This window comes from Terrapene carolina, unplaced genomic scaffold, assembly GCF_002925995.2.
Source record: "Terrapene carolina triunguis isolate 2854851 unplaced genomic scaffold, T_m_triunguis-2.0 Scaffold142, whole genome shotgun sequence".
In the NCBI taxonomy this organism is placed as follows: Eukaryota; Metazoa; Chordata; order Testudines; family Emydidae; genus Terrapene; species Terrapene triunguis.
The window spans coordinates 2,798,376-2,809,379 of record NW_020664493.1 but is presented as its reverse complement, the minus strand read 5'-3'; the positions used below and the strand labels follow the sequence as shown (position 1 = coordinate 2,809,379).

The window sequence follows — 11,004 nt, the reverse complement described above, 5'->3', positions numbered from 1 at the left end:
TGTATGCAGTATTCAAGATGTGGGCATACCATGGATTTATATAGAGGCAATATGATATTTTCTGTCTTATCTGGCCTATATAGACCATTGGTCTGATCCGGTATGGCCATTCTTAGGTTCTAGATTTTTTTTCTGAAAGATATCTAGGATTTATTTTTAGGGAGTTCTGTAGCCTCTGTTACACAGCAGCTCAGACTAGATTATCACAATGGTCTCTTCTGGCCTTGAAAACTATGAAAAATGGAAGTAGAATTAAACTTTTCTGCTTAGTATCATGATTGATTGTATTGGTCTTTCCATGCCTTTATAATTTCCATGTAATATTAAACATGCAAGCACATCCTGTACTGAAAATCAAGTGGTGATGTGTACATTGCACCATAAGTTGGTTCTCACCAAAGTCCTCAGGAAACTGCTCCTTGTGGACTGAGAGAGATACTTTCCTAGCCTTCCCCAGTGAACTGAAACAGTGCAGATCTTGGAGAACCGAGTACAAAGGAGTGGGAGACTGTTTATTCACTTCCCCTCGAAAGAAACTCAAAACAGCATGGTGAGCAAATAGACAGAAATACAACACTAAGAGATGCTTTAATAAGGTATAATGGATTCACCATGACCTTGAAGCCTTGCCTAATCACAAAGAATCTCTTACACACAACATAACAAGTTGAAAAAAACAACGGGAGCTGAGCTAGTTATTGCTACAGAGTTTGTTGATTTGATAAGGAGGTAACATCCTCTCTTGGCTGGCTTCCTGTCAAAGCACAATCTGTTACCTGAAGTCCATCACAGTTTTATCATAGTATACCACCACCTGGTTAATGTACTTAAAGTAACTCCCCACTTCAGTATGTGAGGGGAAACTTTTTTATTTTGTATTTCTCTACAATTGCATATTAAACTTGATTTTTCCGATTTACCAGGTCTGGGGAAAATTTGAGATGTAGTGCAGGTTTTATTATAATCCCTGTGCATGATCACTTATGTTGCTCTTCTACTTCTGTTGTGGTTGTTTTTTTTTGTTTGTTTGTTTGTTTTTCTGGACACCTCCACTCCACCTCCAGTACATGAATTGTGGGGTTTCCATTGTGTCCATAATTAGTGAAACTTCTGCTCTCCTCTCCCACTATTAAATTCTGGGCCCTTCTCATGCCCCAAACTTGTAGATAAGATAATGTAAATTAATCAAATCCAGGGATGATTGAGGAGCTGTAGAAGGACTTAATCAAGCTAGGTTAATGGACAACATGCTGGCAGATTAAACTCAATGTTGATAAATGAAACGTAATGCACATTGGAGGGAAAAAATGGATTTGCTCATATACCTTTCAGGGCTCTAAATTAACTTCTGTCAACTCAGGAAAAGGAACTGTGGTCTGGTCAGTGTGGAGCTGTGGTCACAATAAGCAAATAATCTTAAAATGCCTAAGGAATAGAGTGGAGAATAAAACAGAAATGATGATATTGCATAAAGAAGTGTTTGCCCTCACCTGGCGTACTGTGTCCAGTACAGATCATGCCATTTCAGACAAGGATATTGAAGAATTAGAGGGCTATCAGAGGCATGTAATGAGAATCACTAGTGGCATGGGAAAGACTTTTATGAAGAGAGATTGGAAAGATTGGGATTGCTTACATTAGAGGAGACCGATGTTTTCAGAGAACCATCCACAATGACTCCAAGATCTTTCTTGTGTGCTAACAGCTAATTTAGACCCCATCATTTTTAAGCACACATGATGAAGACAAGGCTGAGTCATGTCAAATCATCCTCCTTGAAATGAAAATAAACAGTAAAGCCAAAGGAATTATTTCCACTTCATCTTATTCATTGTTTACATTCAACGGCCACCTTGAGGGCCTAGAAATGGGACTGTCCCCCAGGAAGCCTTGGTGCACTAGTTAAGCAGACAGGCACTTTTTTTCTAGGAGAGCAAAGCCTTAAAGATAACATGGTGTGGCTCATAAACCAGATATGTCCATCCCAAATAGACATGTTCACCTCCTGCCATAATCTTAAACTGGGTCAGAGCTGTCGTTCATAGTGTTCCCAAAGGTTTGGGGATGGTATACAACATAGTCCCTACAGACACATATTAACGGTGGGATTAAAAAAAAAAACCTGCTTCAGGGTTGTCTTATTAACATAATAAGAAACATATGTAAGACTTATGTGGAAAAATAGTAGGTGGCCATTAGAAATATAAAGAAATTACTTTTTTACGCACAAGTATTTTCATAAGCGTCCAACCTCAACACAGCCCCCATATAACATCTTTGAGTATCCTTCTGGTGTCTAACTGTTTTAAGTTATGCAGCTCTATTTTCCTGCACCTATAAAACAATAATAAGAATTAGATCATTAGTTACAGTAATATATTGCATTAAATACTAATATTCTCATTGGTATGTAAAGCAAGAGAGGTAACCAGTTGCTCTGTTCATTTATATTGTAAGGTTAAAAGCAGTTAAACAGGCTGTTATCCTGCCCTACATAGATGTTCAGGCTCTTGTCAGATTTTTTTTCCCCATAACCCCTCATTTCAAAGCTGTGGAAAAACAAAACAAACAATTTTCCCTTCGATTTTTTTTTAATCTTTCCAATTTGTGTATACATAGATGGTTGCTTACTACATATAATACAAACACTGACAATATAATTTCAGAATTTAACAAAACATGTATGTTCCTCTTTAGTTTTGCCTTACAAATCCTTATAAAGATGGCAATCCTCTTTCTAATATGCTAGTCTCTCTAAGCTCTTCAGAAGTATTCACAATAAAGTAGATATCAGATTTAGCATATAAAAGAGTCCCTCCCTCAACCACTTCAAAGAAGTGGTGTGAGATGGTTATAATACTCAGTATAGCAACTCTTCTGAACTATGATGTTACAAATCTTTGCACTCATGCATTGAGAGTAGGGACCAAGAAGGGATGTTTCCATAGCCAAGTGATAACATGCTTGTACCCCTCTAAGTGAGTGTGTAATTCACTATGTAATGTGACTTCTGGTGTGCTGAGAGAAATCTAACCAACGGTGGGGTCTAAAGGTACATCTGCCTTTGTGATCCAGTCTCTTATTTCCTCCGTAACTTGTGCTTCTGCTCCCGCATCTCTTCCAGCATAGTGTGAATCTTCATCATTGATTGCATTGTGTCTAGACAGTGTCATAAATTCCCACTAGAAGCTTAATTTTATGTCTTCCGAAGAGAAACTTTGGAATGAACATCCATCTTTTGCTGCAAGTTAAACTGTACATTCTCTCTAGCAGTAGAGAAATGATATTGGTAATCTGTCATTCTATTCTCAGTGCATTATATTTTAAAAAGGGATGTAGCTAATTTGCATGCAGTAAATTTGAAAACATGAGATTAAATTGCAAGTAGGGTATCTAATGAATTCATTTTTATATAGAGTGAAGCGTGCATAAATGAAGTTTTAAAACCAAGTTCAATAGCCCATAATGGCTCTGAAGACACTGTTAAATATTCACGTCTCTCTCTTCAGAAACATCTTGGTAAACAAATATCAGGGGGTAGCCGTGTTAGTCTGTATCTACCAACAGCAAGGAGTCTGGTGGCACCTTAAAGACTAACAGATTTATTTGGGCATAAGCTTTCGTGGGTAAAAACCTCATGCCCAAATAAATCTGTTAGTCTTTAAGGTGCCACCAGACTCCTTGTTATCTTGGTAAACAGACTGACACAATACACTCCATCGTTTTAGTCTCCTATACCATGGGTTGTGTAGTATTTTTTGGCTAGCAAATAACTGATCCAATAAATATCTATAGTACATTTCCATTGAGTTACTGATTACATAGCAAGCCTGCATGATCATCTAAAGAAGCTTTTTTAGTAACTAAAGTTACTCAGGTATTTGAACTGGGAAAGGAGGAGAAAGCATTTGGACTTAAGCGATCACTCTATCCTGTGGGCTTACCTAAAAAGCGTTTTTTAAAACTTCCGGAGAACAAAACTCTATTGCTTTCTCCTTTGCCCTGTGTACTCTTAAGAGATCAGTGTCTCTTGCATATTTCAGTACAGACCAGACTTCTACTTTCCAGTTGTCAAATCCTATAAATTATAATAGAATCTGTCAGATTGTGGCAGTATGACAAGCACAGGTGTAACTTCAATCTAAAAGTTGATACATCTGATAGTAACTAGTATTTACCTTTCCATCTTACAATATTGACCTTTGTCTGGCATGTCTTTTCATTACACTTTCTGGTACCATGATAGATAGATATATTAATAAGCAAAACGAGGATATATTATGAAGGGCATAACTATATCACAGCATTGGTCATGACCAGGAGACAAGACTCCTATTTCTGGACCTGAAGCATTCTAGGCACATCACAGGAATGACTTGGCTGGTCTTTACAGTGACACTATCTCTAGTGGATGTTCTGTCTGAGAAAAAACAAGAGGACAACTGCACACTATGTCAGAGTGCACATCTTTATACCAATTTATTTAATTATCCTTCCATTCCCCTCTTCACTGCACAGTATCAGAACTAGTCAAGTGCAATCGGTTCTCTACTGCTGTCTTTTTCTTTCAAATGTTAATGAGTTGAGACTGAAATAGTAGTAGGAAAAACATGGACAACTTTCTTTGCTTGCAAAAGTTAACGTGGTCATAATATTTCATTGTCGAGTTCTTTTTTTTAAAAAAAGAGTAATTGACCTATACTGTCTTTGGGTCAGAGACTCTGATTTGTGCTAGATCCATACACATACAAGGTGGGCCCCAGCCTTGATCGTCTCTAGGTGCCAATGTAATAGAAATAATACAAATGTAAATCATGATCATTATGTCATCTCTCTTTTTATTTAAAAAAAAAAAAGTCGGCACCAGTTCATTGTTCCAGTGGAAAAAACATATTTGAGTGGAAAAATCAATATTTCATCATTTTTTGTGTAGCTAGAGGCATAGTGTTTAATAGGTAACTGAATTTAGGGAGTGTGTCTCTTGTGTTTGCTGGACAAGTGAAAATTGTATTCTTTGATTAGTCTTACTGCAGACAACAGGAATACAGTTTTCAATAAAGTGTTGATTTGGGGTATCCATATAGTCCTTTTAAGGGAATTATTGGGGGCGGGGGGGGAACTTGTTGTGAATCTTTCTGTAACCTTCCTGTTCCCAGAACTGTGATAAGGAAGACAAATACAGAAGCCTCATTGAAACCATTGTGAAGCTTTGCTCTTTTAACAAAGAAGTATGAGATCTATAAATTTAGGACGTATTTGATAGCAGTCACTTAAAACCCTTGCCTTGACTGCCCCCATTTTCAGGTAAAACAAGTTTACCACAGCCGCCTTGTTTTGGAATGCAGGGCTTTATAAGTAGTGGTTCAATATCTAGTCCTCTCACTTGTGCTCTAAGGTAGGTTAACAAGTTACGTTGTCCATTCTGAAGATTAAGAAACAGACACAGATGTCTTGTAACATGCTCCAGGCCCTGTGGGAGAGACTGCAGTACAGTCAGAATCAAAACTTGGAACTTCCTGACTCTGGGTTCTGTGTCTAAACAACAAGTGTACCATACACCAGCTCCAAATATAAATCCTTTTTTAGTTCTAGTGGTCATCCCAGAAAATCTTCTGTTCTCTGTACCCAGAAAAATAACAGGAGAAAGTGAAAATGAGATTGCGCTATGCAATTGCAAAACTGGGATGGCTGCCATTTTGGAGGGACATGTAGTTTTCCTGAGCTGTTGTATAACATGCAGCCTGTGGGTCAAGTCACTGTCTGTGTTTTGGCCACTTTTACTTTGGATATTTGTTTCAAAAACTGTTTATTTTCTAAAGAAAGATTTATTACGTAAATATAGGAATGTCTATTTTTATTTTATTTTTTTAATTTAAATACAGGGGTAGTTATTGTAAGACAGCTTTCTATTGCCAAGGCCATGAAACTTTAGTTCTAGATACTGAAACTTTTCCAAGTCTTTGGCTGTTGTGCAATCTGCAATTACATTTTAGTGTACAGCAGCATAAATTGGATGGGAAATATCTTACACAGCAAGTCTTGAGTTAGTGTTGTGTAAGCTGAATGTGAACTTGCAGCTGCTTCAAAAATAGAATTTGAGCACACCAAAAAAATGATTGAACAGCATGTTTCTTTCACAGTGCCTGTCTGCTTGGTGAATGTCCTGTTACAGCTGGAATGTTTGTATTAGTAAAACTAATATTTGAACTTAACGTTGAAATACTTCATATAATTTAACTAAAAACTAGAATTCTCAGGTTCCTCCTTAAAACTCACTACTGTCTATACTCATTTACCTTCATCCCTCTAACACTCCACGCTCAATTTAAAATAGATTAAACTGAATAAAAATGAAGGAACTAGCAAAGTGCATACTGTGCAAACATTACTAACCTCCATGACCTTAGTCTGTGTAACTGGCCCTATTGGGTCCCATCCCCTTTCGCTTGTTATCTCTCCCTCTGTTAAGTCCTGCTGGTCAGTGACTTTAGTCGGACTATTTATGTGTAAAGCAAAGCAAGGTGTGTAAATTTGGCAGAATTGGGAGCCTTGGTTAAGATCCTTAGGGCAGAGACCATATCTTCTTCTTCTTGAAGTGCTAAACGTGCTTTTGATACATAAGTTTGTTAGCTCCAGCTATTAAAATTTTTGTTGACTACTTGTGATAAAACACATTTACACTATTTCCATTATCAGAATTTTTATAATTATTATTATTTTATTTTTTATTTTGCCATTGGAAGTCACAGCCTAAGACAAAGGACGGTACTAATGTCCATAGCTGACTAACAGGCAATCTCAGGCCTTTTATAGGGTTGTAGGCCTGACTGCCGCCGGCTGGATCTGCAAGATAGGTTGCAGGAGAAGCAGTCATATCCTAAAAACGAGGATAGTTGCTGAAATGCAACTATCAAGCCTTCTGAGGCTAAGACAGTTTCCTGTGCAAACTGCTTCTGGAGAGTGATGTTTCAGCCGCAGGTTCTGTCAATCTGAAGTCCCTACCGCACGTAAGTAGTTAGTGTTAGAGACAACTGTTTGATGGGGGAACACACTGACCAGAACAAGGCAGAGGAAACTGTGTTGCGCTCAACCTCAATCTCCCTTCTGAAATAGACCCTTTAGGACCAAAGCCAGATCAATGTCTAGCACACCACCATAGAAGACAGCTTCTAGTGCTGATCCATGTTATTCTAGAACCACATAACAATGCTGTATCAGCAGTCTCTTCTCACCAATGCCCTCTGTTCCAGTCTCCCTTCTTGTCTCTTCCAATCCCTGTCCAATGTGCAGGAGGCTGTCCCTAGTACAAACGTTACCCGGCAACCTGGAGAGGCAGATTGTGAGGTGAAAAGACAAGCTGACGTTACTCGTGAAGTGGATCGTGAACAACTCAAAAATAACTGAAGCTGTAGATCAGTTCATGGCCAGATTCAGACACAAGATGCACTCCAATTCCCATAAGCAGCATTGCAGGAAAATCAACAGCAGATATGATTTTTTTTTTTTGTTGGGGGGGGGGGGAGATCCCCATACCAGGAAGCTATAGTAGACGGCTAAATGAAGCTAAGCTGAGTTTCTTAAGACTGGATACTTTTTGCACCTGGGTGGAATGTGGTAAAACTGATAAAAGAAATAGTATTTTTCAGTTCACCTCATACAAGTATTCTAGTGCAATCTCTTTATTGTGAAAGTGCAACTTATAAATGTAGATTTTTTTTTGTTACATAATTGCACTCAAAAACAAAACAATATAAAACTTTAGCGCCTACAAGTCCACTCAGTCCTACTTCTTGTTCAGCCAGTTGCTAAGACAAACAAGTCTGTTTACATTTATGGGAGATAATGCTGCCTGCTTCTTATTTACGATGTCACTTGAAAGTGAGAACAGGCATTCACGTGTCACTTTTGTAGCCAGCGTTGCCAGGTATTTACGGGCCAGATATGCTAAACGTTCGTATGCCCCTTCATGCTTCGGCCAACATTCCAGAGGACATGCTGATGATGCTTGTTAAAAAATAATGCATTAATTAAATTTGTGACTGAACTCCTTGAGGGAGAATTGTATGTCTCCTGCTCTGTTTTTTACCTGCATTCTGCCATATATTTCATGTTATAGCAGTCTTGGATAATGACTCAGCAAATGTTCGTTTTAAGAACACTTTCACTGCCGATTTGACAAAACACAAAGAAGGTACCAATGTGAGAGTTCTAAAGATAGCTACAGCACTCGACCCAAGGTTTAAGAATCTCTGAAGAGACTTCCAAAATCTGAGTGGGACGAGGTGCAGCTCTTGCTTCAGAAGTCTTAAAAGAACAACACTCTGATGCGGGATCTACAGAACCCAAACCACCAAAAAAGAAAATCAACCTTTTAATGGTGGCATCTGACTCAGATGATGATAATGAACATGCGTTGGTCTACACTACTTTGGATAGTTATCGAGCGGAATCCATCATCCGCATGGACACATGTCCTCTGGAATGGTGGTTGAAGCATGAAGGGACATATGAACCTTAAGCATATCTGGCACGTAAATATCTTGCAACACCGGCTACAAAAGTGCCATGCGAATGCCTGTTCTCGCTTTCAGGTGACGTAAACAAGAAGCGGGCAGCATTATCGCCTGTTAATGTAAACAAACTTTTTTGTCTGAGCGATTGACTGAACAAGAAATAGGATTGAGTGGACTTGTAGGCTCTAAAGTTTTACATTTTTATTTTTGAATGCAGTTATTTTTTGTACATAATTCTACATTTGTAAGTTCAACTTTCATGATAGAGATTGCACTACAGTACCTGTATTGGGTGAAGTGAAAAATACTATTTTTGTTTTTTTACAGTGCAAATATTTGTAATAAAAAATATAAAATGAGCACTGTCTATTTGAAAATGTAGAAAACATCCAAAAATACTTAAGTAAATGGAATTCTATTGTTTAACAGCACGATTAATGCAATTAATCATGTTTAATTTTTTTAATCGCTTGACAGCCCTATTTTCAGCACTTCCCAGGTGCATCAGATTTACCCTCATTCTCATCCTCTTTTCCCTTATGTTGGCAGAAACCAAATCCATGCAACCTGTGTCAGGACATGTGCACCTACTCACACACTTGCATGATGATCAGTGCTCTGCGTCACTGTGAAGAGTACCTGGTGACAAGCTAGTGGTGGGATAGCAACACAACTGTGAGTGTTTCTTGTAGACACTGTTACAGGAACTTTTTTGTGGACCTATGAACCTTTTGACAATCACGTACCACACAAGAGTATCTGGAACACTGCTGACTATGGCCAGTAGTTGTGCTACAGCAGTTTGATTTAGGTTTTCTAGTGATGGCTCTTTGTCTCAGTTCTGATACTGACTTTGGTTCTGCTATGTGTAGTAGGGTTTGTCTGACTAATGTGTGGTGGCAGTCGCATTGCAGGTTAGCATATGGAGTATAATATGCCAAGGGTATTAACAGTTGAGAGTTGGCTCTGGTTCCTCTTAAGGCTAAATCTTACCACTCCTACAGACTTGTGTACACCTGAGTAATCTGGTGCATATGCGGTAGGGAATGAATGGAATATGCTGCTTGTTTTGCTAAGCAGTATAAATGCACTGCTTAATGGACTAAGTTACCAGCTTTGTGTAAAGTATGGGCTTTCACATAGGAAATTTTCATATAGGAAATGGTTTAACTTGTTTGTTTAGGCTGATAATTTTGCTAAAAGGACAAATCCACAAGACCCTAAGAATGTTTTTCAGAATGTAGTATATGAAAACTGACAAATTAGACTTTAAAAATAGAATAGGTCTCATGAGTCAAAGAAATGCACCCTCTGTTTGACTTCTGTGTATGCTAATGCATAGGCATTTTAGATGTTCTGAAAGGACTGCTTATGAACAAAAACATGTTTTTCTCAAGTGAGATCAAATGATAGTGGGTTTCCTTAGGAAAAGGATGCTTCCCTAGCCAAGATTCATAGATCACCCTGCCACTCCCGTGTTCATCTCTACTTTCTGAACTAAATCCTTTGAATTTGGAGGTAATTGACTACGCTGAAATTCTGTGGCAGGTTACTCTAAAAGAGAGAAGGAGCTAATGGAAAAAAAAATATAAGGGATTTGTTGATGTATTTTACAAATGTATAGTTCATACCTTAACAAAACAATAAGGTAGACTTCACAAGAATGTTGCATTTTCTAATCCTGTCTAGTCACTTTTGCTTTTTTTAAATGAATATTTTTTCTAAAGACTGCAATAATTAATAATTGCTTTGAACAGTAAAGACATTGCATTGTACACTGAAGTGTCTTTATACATCAGTGTGGCATTTACTTACATGCAATGAGGGGGAAAATGTTGAGCAAGGGGCCAGTAAACAATTTGCAGCTATGTAAGCACTAAATTCCCTCAGTCTGTTATGAATCTCTTATTTTGGGTATGCAATTGAGTGCTCATGTTCACAACAGTGCATGAAAAAAGAAAAGGGGGGAAAAGCCCACAATTTTCTGTTGCATTAAACTTTCTTTATACCAGACACTGTGTCAATGAGGTTATGTGCCGGACCATTCTAAACACCTCACATAAGTACATCTACTCTTTAATGTTAAAGACTTTTAATTGTGCTAGAAACTTTAGCAAATGTCTCCATGCCCAATTTTAATGAAAATAATTCCATGACTCTCTTATAAATCAAAAGGAATCCCAGCAGCTTGAGGGAAAAATATAGGCAACACCCCAGCTTTTTATTATTATTATTATTATTTATTTATTTATTTATTTATTAAATTACAGAATCATTTCTTCTGAACCAAAGCTGAGATGAACCAAAACTCTATAAATATGGTACATTAAGTGCTGTGATCTATAAAGTAATCTCCCATTCCGGTAAATATTAAATGTAGAAATAGGTGTGCCAGGATACAAGAATGTGACCATCTTAGGCTGTATGCCAATGCACAAAATACTTCTGTATAACTTGCTGCATACATAGAAGGGAATGAGTAGTACAGCAA

At 37.8% G+C, this 11,004-nt stretch overlaps 1 protein-coding gene across 2 annotated transcripts in view; it reads left to right on the top strand.

Annotated features, from left to right (window-relative positions):
* LOC112104761 (WD repeat and FYVE domain-containing protein 2) overlaps positions 1-11,004 on the top strand; it is a 115,789-nt gene that overhangs the window by 39,473 nt on the left and 65,312 nt on the right. Inside the window, exon 1 of one of the 2 annotated variants that reach the window (XM_026653667.2) lies at positions 9,184-9,188. The exons of the other annotated variant lie outside the window; for it this stretch is intronic. The gene's annotated coding sequence lies outside the window, so the exon portion shown is untranslated. Of the gene's footprint in view, positions 1-9,183; positions 9,189-11,004 lie in introns of those variants that run through there. 2 annotated transcript variants of the gene reach the window in all.